This window comes from Lemur catta, chromosome 9 (assembly GCF_020740605.2).
Source record: "Lemur catta isolate mLemCat1 chromosome 9, mLemCat1.pri, whole genome shotgun sequence".
Lineage (NCBI taxonomy): Eukaryota > Metazoa > Chordata > Mammalia > Primates > Lemuridae > Lemur > Lemur catta.
In genome coordinates, this window is record NC_059136.1 from 77,268,901 (window position 1) to 77,284,820 (window position 15,920).

The window sequence follows — 15,920 nt, forward strand, 5'->3', positions numbered from 1 at the left end:
GCAAATAATGACACTCTAGCTATTTTTATTAGTATGAGTAATAAACTAAGCTCACAAAGTTAGCTTTTTTGGGCATTATTAAATTAGAATGACACATTGATCTTGCAACTCTAGGAAATGTCTATTTGACATATGTGAACAACAGTACTTATTCCATGAAGCATTAAGTTTGAAGAGGTCTCTGTTAAAAAGATTGTCTATCTCTGCAGAGCAGTAGATTCCTTTGTCTCCAATACAACATTCTTGTTTTTTGCCAGCATCCATGAAACTGCAGCAGTCTAACTTGTTAGACTAGGTCACTTTGGGACCTAGACTAATAGGTCAACCTCCACTTGGAACATTGTTGATTCCCGTGGCAAAGGGTCTAAAGAGAACATGCTAGCCATGCTTTGGCCTTGACAACCTCTTCTAAACATATAACTTACATTCACCTTCATTTTTCAAAGCAAGTCACATGACCAAGGCTGACATAAATGGAGTGGGACTTGTAATTCTCTCCCTGGGATGGGCAGTGTAAAGGCTTGTGTATATAATATAATCTACCAGAGCATGTTAATAACCATGCATTAACCTTTTATTTACTCACTTTCTCCTCAGATAAGTGGACTTACAGTATTGAGTTTTCAGCTTCTTTTAGACCAGTGTTCCCATATTTCAAAAACTAATATGCTGGTCTGAAAATTTGAATATGACTACTTTTCACCTATAATGTAGCTAATATTTTTTCCCAAGTTGAGTGATAATATTCAGTGGTATCTCATGAATATTATCTATAAAATTATGAGTTTCAAAATTAATCTATATTTTTCTAAGCTTATAAGATATTTATTTATATAATACACAATTTATTATATAATACATATAATTATATAAAATATAATCTATAATATAATCAAATTTTATATTTACTAATTTTTTTAAATAAGAAAAAAAATTAATGGTTTTTCATGTGCTACCTAAGATCATATCATATACAAAGAATGGAAACATTCCACCCTATGGGAAACACTAATAATATATCATATATTGTATATAATATATATGAATATTAATTGCCTACTATATATAAGGTAAGAAACTAGGGGGCTAGGGTTACAATAAATGACATAATTGTGGCACTCATAGTATTTATAGGCTACTGAAATGGTAAAAAAGGAATAAAACAAAAGCAAGTAAACATAAAATAAATTACAAATTTGAACACTTTTGAATGAAATGGGTTTCTGAGATAGATAATCAGCTGTGGGAATATATTTTAGATAGAATACATAGAAAAATGCCATTTAAACAGAGACATGATGTATAAAATAGAGCTAGCTATGCAAAGATTGAGCTGAGGGGGTGGAAATGTTCTTAGAGCAGTTTGAAAAGACCACAGCTGGAAAAGAGGATTGAGGAAATGAATGAAAGCCAGTGTGGTTGGAGCAGAGTGAGCCCAGGGAGAGTGGTGGAAATACAGATGGAGGTGGATCATGAAGGCTATTTGTGGGGTGTGGTGAGACTGAAATTCCCTCAAAGTGGATGTATATTTTTATGGAAAACCAAGAATAATTTAGGATTTTATTGTAAGTACAATGGGAAATGATTATACAGGAGAGTTTTATGATCTAATTTATATAACAAAAAGCTTACTCTTGGGAGGAGGGGCCAATCATGATGTTTACCAGACTAGGATGGAGGCAGACTGCATGACATGAAGTGGATGAATTTAAAGCCTATTTAGCAGGCAGAATGGAAGACATTTTCTGGGGTTGGGTATGTGAACTAAAGGAAAGTGTGACGGGTTTCTGACTTCCACAACTGGAAAGCTGATAGTGTTCATCATTTTCTAAGATAGGGGGAGATCTCTATGTGGGTAGATTGTAGTACAGTGTTCTGAATCCAGTATTACATTTTGAACAGTCTGGGTTTTAGATATCTGTGAGATATATAATTAAAAATGTTAAATAGCAAGTTGGAATATATCCACATATGAATCTGGAGCTCAGAAGAAAGATTTTGAGTAGAAATATAAATTTATAAACTGTCACTATGTAATGGCATTTAAAACTATGACATTAGATGATATAATCAGGAACAGAGTACAAGAATAAAAAGAAGAGGACCTACATTCATGTCCATAGGAATATCATTATTTATGGGTTGATAAAGAAATGGAAACCAGGAAAAGATATAGAGGAATGACAGAACAAACAGGAAAATATTGGGTTATAGAAGGAAGAATGGGGAGTATTTGAAGGAAAAGAAAATAGTTAACATGTAACTTTTAATAAAAGATTTAGTAAGTTAAAGATAGAAAATTTCCTCTTCCATTTGCCACAAAAGAGGTGATTGATATTTTGGAAAAAACAGTTTAATAACATCTAGGGGGGTGACACCAGATTGGAGAGGGTCAGAGTCAACAGCAGATGAAATGGATTCAGTGAATCAAGACAGCACATTTAAGAAAGTTGGCCTAGACAGAGAGCTGAAAAGCGAAGTGGAATTTGAAAAGATGTTAGGGATAAAAAGAAGTTTTTCTTGGTGTTTTATTAATAAATATGGTTCATTATGGCTCGGTTGTATGCTGATGAGAACAATGAGTATAAGCCAGAGAAAAGTGAGAGACTGATAGTCAGAAGCCATGGTTTCAGGAACATAGATCCTTGAGTAGAACAGTAATAAAGTCCTTGAACCATGATGGCAAAGGAAGGTTCAGAGAACAGGAGAAAGATCTGGAATTTGTTGCAATAAACATGGATACCATCTCTATGTAATAGGAAAGGATGAGGAGAAAAATGTTTGGAGATGCATGTAGATTTCCAAATTTGGTGGTGAGAAGATGCTGGAATTCACATTTGATGATTGCTAATTTCTCAATGGAGTACAATACGAGAGCTGATCACCAGTTGAAGGCAAGGGTAGAGAAGGGCTAAATGTTTTAAGAAAAGAGGAGGAAGAGGTCTAGGTTTTTGGAAAATTTGAAAATAGGACAAATGATATTGAATGCTTATTGGTGGTATGAGATCTTGAAATGAGAAAGCAGCAGGTGAGTTGGTTGCGTGATTTTTCACCAAGTCTGGTGACATGAGCAAGAAGATGGCTAGTAAGAATCATCCCAGATTGAAGTTTTCTCCACTGAAAATAATGGGAATAAAAGACAAGAAAATTGTGAGTATTTTGGGGGGAAAAAGTAAGGATAATGATAGATTGTGAAAAATCTGTTAGATAAGAGGGATAGTAACACTTGGAGGGAATTGAGAGATAATGAAAAATTGATGGGGTCAATGGATTAGAGATCTCCATAAAGTCAAAGACTGCATCAGTGAACAAAGAGGATGACTTCTTCAGATACAAACCAATCTCCTTCTAGCTATTCTATTTAAGAGAATATTAATTTCTTTAGCTGATGCATTTCCAAGCTTCATTTAGGATATGTAAATATGGTGATCATTACCTGTGAATATAATAATGATGCAGGGCCAAGCCCAGACTCAGAAGTGTAGATGGTCCGATTATGTGAAGGATTCATGTGCCTAAACATAGTATCTGTCACATGCATGGTAGGCTGTGTTTTTAGTATTTTTCCTGCATCATATATTACCACTGTGAGAGAATCTGAGCCCTGCATCAGATGATTCCAAAAGAAAAGCAGTGTATGTGTGCTTAATAAATGTTTTGGTTGATGAGGGTGACATGATGATATTCTGTTTTTTAAGTAAGTAGCATTAAAGTAAATATTGGTTTTCTCTGAAAGGAAGAAAACAAAGAGACTTTTCATTAATATTTATGTGTACGGTTCAAAGTCATGAATGTAATATGATATTTTTTCTCCTGTTATACAAATTAGTGTGCCATAATATGACATGACTTTGAAAAGAATGCTGATATTTAAAACAATGCATTATGTTCTAATGACCTCATTAGAAATCCTTTTAATAATTGTTTGAAGAGATTTGTGAAATAATTATTTAAATGTAACAGAATACTATTATAATATGAGTTGGTATTTATTTTTAGCTATTCCTTGATACTCTTTTGTTTTCCCTTTGAAGCATTACTAACTTTTATGTTACTTATTTTTAGGATTATATAGAAAATGGCATGGTATTCATGAGTGTTGTTGGTTTTTAAACATTAAGCATATTTAAGGGGGGTTAAACTTTCAAATATTGTCTAATTTTCATTATTGCCATTTCAGAAACTTAAGGCTGTGAACAAGCATCTATCTCAATGGCTTAAAAAGAACACTAACACTTAGATTGCTAGAGAAAAAATAACAATTATTCACATCAAAATGAATAATAAATCTCATTTTTTCTTTTTTGGAGGTGTCTAGATGTGATTTAGAATTAAAAGGTGATACTTAAGAATGGAACAACTTTATAATAATAATACCTGGGGGTTAATTTAACATTGTTTACATTGAAGAACACTAAACTTAGAAGAAAAGTTTCTTCAGATGTTGGAATCCTCAACAATATGGAGCTCGGAAGCAAGAATTTGGTCAATGAGAGGGAAGAAGATAATTAGAAGGAAGGAACATATAAGCACTTAGCTTCTAGAAATGTTGAGAAGAAAACGTATCTTATACAAAGATTATGACTAGATGTTGAATACTAATGCCTCCAATGCTGTACTGTCTGAAAGAGGGAGGCCTGGGAGCTGGTATTTATGGTACATGCTGAGGTGCCACCAAGATCTCCCTCAGGGGCTGAGGTGATAATTCCCCAAGCTGCCCGGTGCATTGGCTGCTTCCCTAAGCTGGAAGGAGCTAGCTTGTCCCAGGCTATGTCCCATTCCTTTAACTGGTCAATGTGGGTATACAAAGAGTCAGCTACATTAGCTTAGTTCCAGACAACTTTGAAGGTCCCTACCAACTCCAGAGCTCCCTATGGGATAGGCTGAGGTGCCTGTGCTACTGCATGAAGATTCACCTCTCCCCCTGCCCAGTCCTGTATCCCTCACTGCCTCCCAGATGTCATTGCTGAGAGCATTCCCTAATAAGCCTCCTCCACATGGGTCCCCAGCTATCATTTATTTGGTGGGGAAAATGACTTCATCAGAGTTAGTCCTTTCCACATGGCCATACACTAATCTGATTTAGTTGTTTCTAACAGTTGGGTCCCTTCCAACAGCAATTTCCTGATTGCTGACGAATCCCTACTAAATAGTCAAAGTGAAACTGAGGTCTCTTCTACCTATAAGCTCACCTGTCTATTTTGTTTCTGCATTGGTACATTTATGCCACCCCAATCATTCTGAGAATTTATCTTTTTTTTTCTTTTTTTTTTTCTTTCAGCTCATCATGGGGGTACATAAGTTCAGGTTATATACATTGTCCATGTCCCACCCATCCCCCTGAGTCAGAGCCTCAAGCGTGTCCATTCTCCAGACAGTGAGCCTGGCACTCACCATGTAGTCATACCTCCATCCCCTCCCCCCACCCCCACCTCGCCAAGTCAGCACCTTCAAGCATGACCATTCCCCAGACAATGCACAAGGCACTCATCATGTAGACATACACCCATCCCCTCCCCCCACCCCCCATCCCAGTCTGATATCCAATTGGTATCCTTCCCCGATGTGCATTTAGGTGATGATCAGGGAAACCAATTTTCTGGTGAGTACATGTGATGCTTGTTTTTCCATTCTTTGGATACATCACTTAATATAATGGGTTCCAATTCTCTCCAGGAGAACCAAAGAGATGTCGTATCACTGTTATTTCTTATAGCTGAGTAATACTCCATGGTATACATATACCACAGTTTACTAATCCATTTGTGGATTGATGGGCATTTGGATTGTTTCCACATCTTTGCAATTGTGAATTGTGCTGCTATAAAGATTTGGGTACAGATGTCTTTGTTATAGAATGACTTTTGTTCTTCTGGGTAGATGCCCAATAATGGGATTGCTGGATTGAATGGTAGGTCTACCTGAATCTGTTTAAGGTATCTCCATAATGCTTTCCACAGGGGTTGCACTAGTTTGCATTCCCACCAGCAGTGTATGAGTGTTCCTGTCTCTCTGCATCCATGTCAACATGTGTTGTTTTGGGACTTTTTGATAAAGGCCATTCTCACTAGAGTTAAGTGATATCTCATTGTGGTTTTGATTTGCATTTCCCTGATGATTAGGGATGTTGAGCATTTTTTCATATGTTTGTTAGCCATTCTTATATCTTCTTTTGAAAAATTTCTATTCATGTCGTTTGCTCACTTTTTGATAGAGTTGTTTGATTTTTTCTTGCTGATTTTCCTGAGTTCTAAATAGATTCTTGTTATCAGTCCTTTATCTGATGTGTAGTATGCGAAATTTTTTTCCCATTCTGTAGGCTGTTTATTTTCGTGACTGTTTCTTTGGCTGTGCAGAAGCTTTTAAATTTAATCAGGTCCCATTCGTTTATTTTTGTTGTTGCTGTGAATGCCTTAGGGGTTTTCTTCATAAATTCTTTGCCTAGACCAATGTCTGTAAGAATCTTTCCTACATTTTCTTCTAGAATTCTAATAGTTTCCCACCTAAGATTTAAGTCTGTTAGCCACCGTGATTTGATTTTTTTGAGAGGTGAAAGCTGTGGGTCCTGTTTTAGTCTTCTACATGTGGCTATCCAGTTTTCCCAGCACCATTTATTAATAAGGAATCTTTTCCTCAGAGTATGTTTTTGTCTGCTTTGTCAAAGGTTAGATGGCTATATGAGGATGGTTTTATATTTGGATTTTCTGTTCTGTTCCATTGGTCTGTGTCCCTGCACTTGTGCGAATACCAAGCAGTTTTAATAATCACAGCTTTGTAGTATAGTTTGAAGTCTGGTAAATTAATACCTTCCATTTTGTTTTTGTTGCTTAAAATTGCTTTTGCTAAATGGGGTCTTCTCTGGCTCCACAAAAAGCATAAAATTATTCTTTCTATATCTGTGAAAAATGATGTTGGTAATTTAATAGGAATTGCATTGAATCTGTAGATAACTTTGGGCAGTATAGTCATTTTAACAATGTTGATTCTTCCGATCCACAAGCATGATATGGTTTTCCACCTATTTACATGTTCTGCGATTTCCTTCCTCAGTGTTTCGTAGTTCTCCCTATAGAGGTCCTTTACCTCCTTAGTTAAATATATTCCTAGGTATTTTATTTTCTTTGTTGCTATTTTGAAGGGTATTGAGTCCTTAATTTGGTTCTCCATTTGACTGTTATTGGCATATACGACATTCTCCAAGATTGACCATATCCTAGGACATAAAGCATGTCTTAAAAAATTTTAAAAAATAGAAATTATACCATGCATCTTCTCAGATCAAAGCGGAATAAAAGTAATAATGAACCCTAACAGAAATTCTCATTCCTACTCAAAGCCATGGAAGCTAAATAACCTTCTCCTGAATGATTATTTTATAAATGAAGAAATCAAGACGGAAATCAAAAGATTCTTTGAATTAAACGACAATGGAGACACAACTTATCAAAATCTGTGGGACACAGCTAAAGCAGTCCTGAGAATTTATCTTAAACAGAAGAAATATTTAAAATGTGCACAGAGGTTTAGCTATAATAATTTTTATTATAGCATTATTTGTAATAGCAAAATAGGATAAAGTAAAAAAATATATTTTAAAATATGGTATGAGTTGTAATTTCTCATTTTTCCTTCCTGATTGAGCTTATTAGAGTCCTTTATATTCTGCTTCTCATTAATCTAGGAAGAAGCATGTCAATTTTATTTTTTTCAAGAACCAATTTTTTGTATTATTGATCTTCTGTGTAGTTTTTTTTATTATCCATTTTATTTAGTTCTACTCTCATCTTTGTTATTTCTTTTTTTCTGCTGTGTTTGGGATTGGTTTCCTCATCCTTTTCCAGTTCTTTGAGATGATACATCAGATTGTTGATTTGTGATCTTTCTGTCTTTTGGATTTAGGCATTTATGGATATAAATTTTGCTCTCAGGACTGCTTTAGCTGTGTTCCACAGAGTTTGATAACTTGTGTCTCCTTTATTATTTAGTTCAAAGAATCTTTTGATTTCCATATTAACTTCCTCCTTTACCCAATAATCGTTCAGCAGAAGGCTGTTTAGTTTCCATCACTTTGTGTAGAGATGAGAGTTTCTGTTGGAGTTGATTTCTAATTTTATTCCACTGTGGTCTGAAGAGATGCATGGTATAATTTCTATTTTTTTTAATTTGTTCAAACATGTCTTGTGGCCTAGGATATTGTCAGTCTTAGAGAATGCACCATGAGGTGATGAGAAAAATGTATATTCAGTAGTTTTGGGGTAGAATGTTCTATAAATGTCAGTCAGCCCATTTGTTCTACAGTTCTGTTTAAGTCAATTATTTATTTATTTTCTGTTTGGAAGATCTGTCCTGTTCTGTCAGAGGGGTGTTGAAGTTCCCAGCTATTATGGTGCTGCTGTTTATCATTTTGTTTAGATCAAGTAGGATTTGCTTGCTAGAAAAAACTCTTATAGACACTGGCCTAGGGAAAGAATATGTGAAGACGACTTCAAAGGCAATCACAGCAACGACAAAAATAAATAAATGGGACCTGATCAAATTAAAATGCTTCTGCACAGCCACGGAAACTATCACCAGAGCAAACAGATAATCTATAGAATGGGAGAAAATATTTACATGTTACACATATGATAAAGAGCTGATAACTAGAATCTATATAGAACTCAGGAAGATCAGCGAGAAAAAAATCAAACAACCCCATTAAAAAGTAGGCAAAAGACATGAACAGAAACTTTTCAAAAAAAGACAGACTAATGGCCAGCAAACATATGAAAAAATACTCAATATCTCTAGTCATCTGAGAAATGCAAATCAAAACCACAATGAGATATCACGGAGTGATATCCAGTGCAAATGGTTTTTATCAAAATGTTCCAAAACAATAAATGTTGGCATGGATGCAGAGAGATAGTAACATTCATACATTGCTGGTAGGACTGCAAATTAGTACAACCTCCATGGAAAGTAATATGGAGATACCTCAAAGAGCTATAAGTAGAACTACCATTTGATCCAGCAATTCCACTACTGGGCATCTACCCAAAGAAAAAAAAGACATTCTATAAAAAAGACATCTGCACTCGAATGTTATAGCAGCACAATTCACAATAGCAAAAATGTGGAAACAACCCAAGTGCCCATCAATACATGAATGGGTTAATAAAATGTGATATATGTATACCATGGAGCTCTACTCTGCCACAAAAAACAATGGTGATCTAGCACCTCTTGTATTATTCTGGATAGAGCTGGAACCCATTCTACTAAGTGAAGTATCCCAAGAATGGAAAAACAAACATCACATGTACTCACCATCAAGTTGGTATTAATTGTTCAACACTTATGTGCAAATATAGTGGTAACAATCATCAGGTATCAGGTATTTGGGAGCGGGGAGGAGGAGATGGGTATATTCAGAGCTAATGGGTGCAGTGTGCACCATCTGGGGAATGGACATGCTTGAAGCTCTGACTTGGTGGGGCAAATGCAGTATACATAACCTAAACATTTGGACCCACGTAATATGCTGAAATTAAGAAAAATAAAATAGGGGATATATGTGAGCCAAAAGCCAATACATGATGAGAAATTACAAACTGTAAATGTGAAAATCACCTTAGAAAGTAATATCATTATTTACATAACTACTATTGTTCTAGTGCTGCATTTGTTTCCATCTCCAAAATGCCTTCCTTCTCCAAATTCTCCATATTCTGTATGGATATATTATTTATATTCCTACTCATATGGAATAATATTCCATATTTTCCAGGGAAAACTCTGGATTATAGCTAAAGTAGCGTATAGTTAAATTTATAAATAAATGTTCTCACCATGTTACTGTGGTGTCTCGTTTTCCTCCAACATCAGAATAACTTCTTTGGATTAAAATATTTTCCACTGAATGCCTCTCCCAAAATACAGATGGGAATTTAGTCTTTTTATTCTTATTTTTTGACTTCAAGACCATTGCCTTTTGGTGCTTTCTAAATCAGGCTAGATTATTGCTTCTGTGTGAACTCTGTGGAATGGACTGAATAAATAAATCAGCTAATGTCTTCCGTATCAACTACATTCCAGGTTTCTTCGTAGAGGTGGCAGTAATGTAAGTGGCATTCAAACACTTTCAAATACGTCTAAAGTGTGTGTTTATTGCTCTAATTATTTTCTGTGAAAGCAGTTCTACTTTATTACCCAAATGAGAGTTATTATTGTCTTTCCTTCTGATAATTGCATTTGTGGTATTTATTTCAGGATTTTTAAGATCTTTTAAAACCTATTTAGGTTTTTTTTATGAATTTAATGCTAATTAAAATAATGGATTATTAGGCTTGGAAAATCAAATCATTATTCAGCCAGAACAATGGAAGGGCTTATTTAATTGACCGCCCCAGATCATATTAAACCAATCCAGGAAGAATCATCACAAGGATTCTAATGTTGCAGATACTGTCATTGTTCTACAGAAGATACTAAAAAATTTTTTCCAGATGTTTTTAAAAAGTCAATTTACTGATTAAACTAATAGGTGGTTAATCTCTGACATTTATATAGGAAGCAGAGGGACATTTATTAATAAACTTCTATCATTTTTCTTTTATTAATTTCTACAGACACAGTGCTTTCAACTGATGGTGTGGAAGTCAAGCAAGACTCAGAGTATGGCTTACTAATACCACGGAATGCTTGGTTTGCCATCATAGGGGCTATACTGAAAGCAAATCACAGCTATTATAACAGTTTTCAACCAGAGCGGCAATTTGTTCTGCCAGGATTAAGATCATAGAAGGGCAGCACTTCTTTATTAGAAAAAAAAGTGAAATTTTATAATAAAATGGTAAGGAATTTGCCACGATTTATGAGAATTCATGTTTTAAACTTGTGATTTGGCAAATATTTCTTTATTGTGTTATCAGTTGCATCTGTTTCTATGCAGTAAATATTAATAAATAATACATTTGATTTGTTTACTGAATTTTATAAGTTGACTAAATGTTTTGGTGTTTGAAAAGCACGGACAGATTCAGGGAACGCAAACCAAATCAAATTGGGTTCAACAAATCCCTGAGTCATCAGATTTGTTTTAAGACCTGGCTTGTGGCTCTTTCAAAGGACAGACAACCACCTGCAGTATGCTGTAACCCAGAGAAGGTTCAGAGACACAAGCACTCATACGCTGTGTCGACAGTGTACACTAATACAACCTTTTTGGAGGGCAATTGTGAACTATATTAAAGCCTCTTAAAAAGGGCTTAACTATTTGTCCAGCAATTTCACGTGGAAAAATCGAATTTATGGAGTTAAACAATGGTGTATGAAAGACATAATTACAAAAATGTTCATCACTGTGATGTTTATAATAGAGAAAAAATAGAAATAACTTAAACTCTGGCATATTATTAATCAGTTAAATTTAGGTACATTGCCAAAATGGATAAGAATATTGACAAGAAAAAGTGTTAAGATATATTAAGATCTGATAAAAAAGTATATATTTGGTGTATTTAACATTATATAAATTCATAGTAAGTAACAGAGACTATACACTGTGATAACTCTGATTGGAATTAGTGGCATTTAAATTTTCTTCTTTTTGGTTGGCTTTATTTTCTAAATACAGTTTTATGATAATGGATTTTTTTTGGTAAAGAGGGAAAAGCTAAAATGCACAGAATATATTATGAGCTAGTTAGTCAAGAGAGGTAATTCTATTTGTCCCTAACCTTGATCTTTAGCAGGTATATGAACATTTAAGTGGGATTTTTTTCTTAAACCACTTTATTGAGGTATAATTGACATGTAAAAAATGGTACATATTAAATGTGTATAATTCAATGAATTTTGTAATAATAATATAGCTAATACTATATTGTAAACTTAAAATTTGTTAAGAGAGTAGATATTATGTGAAGTATTCTTGCCACATACTCAAAAAATAGTAAGTGGGGTTTTAAAGAAGGTACTGTCTTCTTAAACCAGGATAGCACTAACTTTAGTATTTCAAATTTGGGAATTTATCATTTTGGAACAATAGGCACACAGACTCAGTTTACTGCTTTTTTGGCACTATTTCTTAAGGCCACCATCATGTGCCATTTGTGTAGGATACACACACACACACAGAGCTACATATTACATAACTCATATACAATCTTATTTATCAACAGATTAGCACCTGTTTCAGTAAGAAAAATGGTAAAATAACATCAAATATATATTGCAACTAATAATAAAATGGGTTCTTTCCAACTGATCACAAGCTAACCATAGCTTCCTGTTAATAAGTTTGTTGATAAACTGTAGACCAGCAAAAGTAGCAAGTCATACTGAAAATAAAATTAATATGCAGGTTTTTTTTTGTTATTTAAACCAGATTTAATCCCGATCACTTAGGCTATCCTTTGACCTAAGAGTATTAAAACATGTTCAATCAATCTTTAGGGACAAGCAGAGGTGACATTACTACCAGTAAACCTTTCCTGACTTTCTTAGGTAGCACAATCTTTTCACCTCCTGTGCTGTGATAATATTTAGTGTGTATTTCTATTATATTAAATTGCATTTAATTCAACTCATAGGAAAGTAAGATTCATACTTGTTTGCCTTCTCCACTAGACTGTAAGCCTCCATAGGGCAAGAACAATTCAAGAGTTCATCTTTATATTGTGTGCAAAAGCTTTGTATAATAAATAATTGATACAATAATATATTGTTTATTACAAAATTGTACGTTTGGAATGGTTTAGACCATGGTCCCCAACCTTTTTGGCACCACGGACAGGTTTCATGGAAGATGATGTTTCCACGGACCGGGGTGGGGTGGGAAGGTGGAGCTCAGGTGGTGATGTGGGGCCCTGTCTTCCTAACAGGCTGCAGACTGATACTGGGTTGTGTTCCCGGGTTGGGAACCACAGGTGTAGACAATTAATTCCTTTTCAGCTGTTATGAGCTAAATGTTTGCATCTCCTCAAAATTCATAGGTTGAAGCCTTAACTTTCAAGGTGATGGTATTTGGAGATGGAGCTTTTGGGAAGTAATCAGGATTAGATGAGGCCATGAGGTTGGGGCACTGGTCTGGTAGGATTAGTGTCCTTTTTCGGAGGGCCACCACAGGGCTTGCTGTGTCTCCAAGCATGTGCATAAAGAAGAGTTCATATGAGTTCATAGTTAGATGGCTATCTTCACACCAAGAAAAGATGCTTCAGAATAAAACTTACCTTGCCAGAACCTTGATCTTGGATTTGTCAGCCTTCAGAATTGTAATAATAAATTCTGTTGTTTAAGCCACTTAGTCTATGATATTTTGTCATGGCAGCCTGAGCAGACTAATACATTACATTTATCACAATTTATTACCCTATCATTTGGTATGCCAATTCTCACTTTTCCGGAATCTTTAGACATCTATGACATCAATAGGTAGCAAGTTAACAGTATTTTATCTTAAACATAGATTATTAAAATAAAATGAAAACATTGTTTTTATATACCCAGGGCTTTGTCAAACATTGGCATAATACATGCATGATTTAACATAATTTATATAACTTAGAAGGAGCATAATATTTTAAAAACTTTCAAGAATATGGGCTTATATTCTGTTTAGTTACAAACGGGATCCTGTCAATTAAATAAATAAAAAATAATTATTATTCTGTATTAGTATTAGGCCTGTTTTATAATTATATCTCTTTTATACTCTCTTTTGTTTGATGTGCTATTTTAACACTTAAATTCCATGTCATAATTTAAAACGCCTTGAGACTGCCAAGCTATTGGAATATTCATGGGTTTATTTCACATATCACTATATCTGCTTTCTAGCTGCATCAATTAAAAATAAATATCTCAATGAAATAACAATATGACTAGAAAAAATAATATTTCTTAAATGCTCAGAGCACTCTTTCTCCATTACACTGAATGCAAAACTGCTAGACTATACTGCCCGTGTAGAGATGCCAAATAGGTGAAATGCAAATCAGGAACAAGTCATTGACAGATAAATTAAATAGTCATGATCTGAATATTGAGTTTAGGCAAGCATCACAGTCTATTGGCACAAAGCTAGATTTCTTGACTTGTACAAAAATGTTATGTTGTTCTCCTTAAGCAGTCATCCATCTAAGTGACTTCAAGGCCCCTAAGACCTGAAGAGGCAGAGCTCATCTATCAGCCTCTTGACTTCAGTCAGAGCCACAGCAGGTACCATAATTAAGCTGAGTTCACCTATTCTGATCATTTTATTTCAGGAGCACATTTAGAATCTCAATTTTATTGTAGATTTATAGTGATATGCTATACTAACTGATCTCCATTAAGAACTCTCTTATGTGCTAACTCTTAGCTGAGGACTATGATACAAAGATCAGCAAAATATGTTATGTTTCTGAAGAAAGATTTCCCATAACTTATGCTTAGTCTTTTGTTTGACTTCAGTAGGAATCTGGGAAAAAATGATTTTCTAGTAACTAAATGTAGTAATGCTCATCATCTACCTACAGAATTTCTCCAGTGCAGGCTAAAATGGCAGGATCTATAAAATGGCGAATTACAGAAGCAATTTTAAATTGAAAACAGGTGATTCTGTTGCACATATTTAATCAGTATATTAAATCTAAACTAGTATAGTAATTTTGAGGAAGAGATTTAAAAGTTAAAAACTAAGTTAAACCAGCTGTTTGGCATAATATCAAGAAATATAATTCTATGATTTGTTTTTTTCTGATAAAATAATTACAATGTTAATTACAAAACTAAATTTATGCTGATAACATTTCTTCTTCAAAACTTCAAAATAATTTAAAGTTTAATGCAATTTTGATGAAAATAGCCATCAATAGAAAAGGCAAAGTTACCCTTTTAGTGATGGTGGGAAAAGAAGCAGCAGCATATTCTTTTTCTTCCCTGAAGAAGAATAGAAGATATATTTTGGAAATCAAGAATAATAACGAAGGCCTAAGAGATGTATTTAGAATTTATAAAACTATAATATGCTTTTAAAAATCTGGAATAATGATGTATAAATGAGAAAATAAATCAATGTACTAGAAACTCCAGAATACATAAAAAATAAAAGCAAATATTTATTGAGCACTCACAAAGCACTGTATGCTTTTCATGCATTGTTTGGTTTTCTCCAGCTTTACTGATGTATCATTGACAAATAAAAATTGTGTAATATTTAAGGTATAAACATGATGTTCTGATATAAATATATTTCATGAAATGATTATTACAATCAAGCTAATTAATATATCCATTACCTTTAGATAAATAAAATTTTCATTTCAGAATAAGAGAGTGGGGGAGGAAGCATAACAAATTTGGAAGAAAATTGGTCAGCAAATGTTTTTATATAAAACATTGCAAATAATAAGGAAATATAAAAATATAATACCTAATAATGTGTCATTTACAGTCACACTTATTGGGTAAGATCATAAGCAAAAATGGGGTAAAATCAATTAATTAATTAAAAAACCCTATTTGGATAAAAAATACAATATACACACCTATGGATTTTGAACATAAAAAATAAACATAAATATAGGAGGCATATATGAGTAACAAAAAAGGTAGGGATGTCAATATGATAGCAGACAAGATTGACTTCAAGACTTAAAGCATTAAGTGGGACCCAAGTCATGTAATTCTCAAGAAGCATAGTTCCATGCAAATATTTTCTCCCAATCTGTAGGTTGTCTGTTTACTCTCATGACAGTTTCCTTGGCTGTGCAGAAGCCGTTTCATTTGATCATGTCCCATTTATTTATTTTTGTTGTTGCTGTGATTGCCTTTGGGGTCTTCCTCATAAATTCTTTGCCTACGCCAACGTCTGTAAGAGTTTTTCCAATATTTTCTTCTAGAATTCTTATAGTTTCATTCCGTAGGTTTAAGTCTGTTATCCACCATGATTCGAT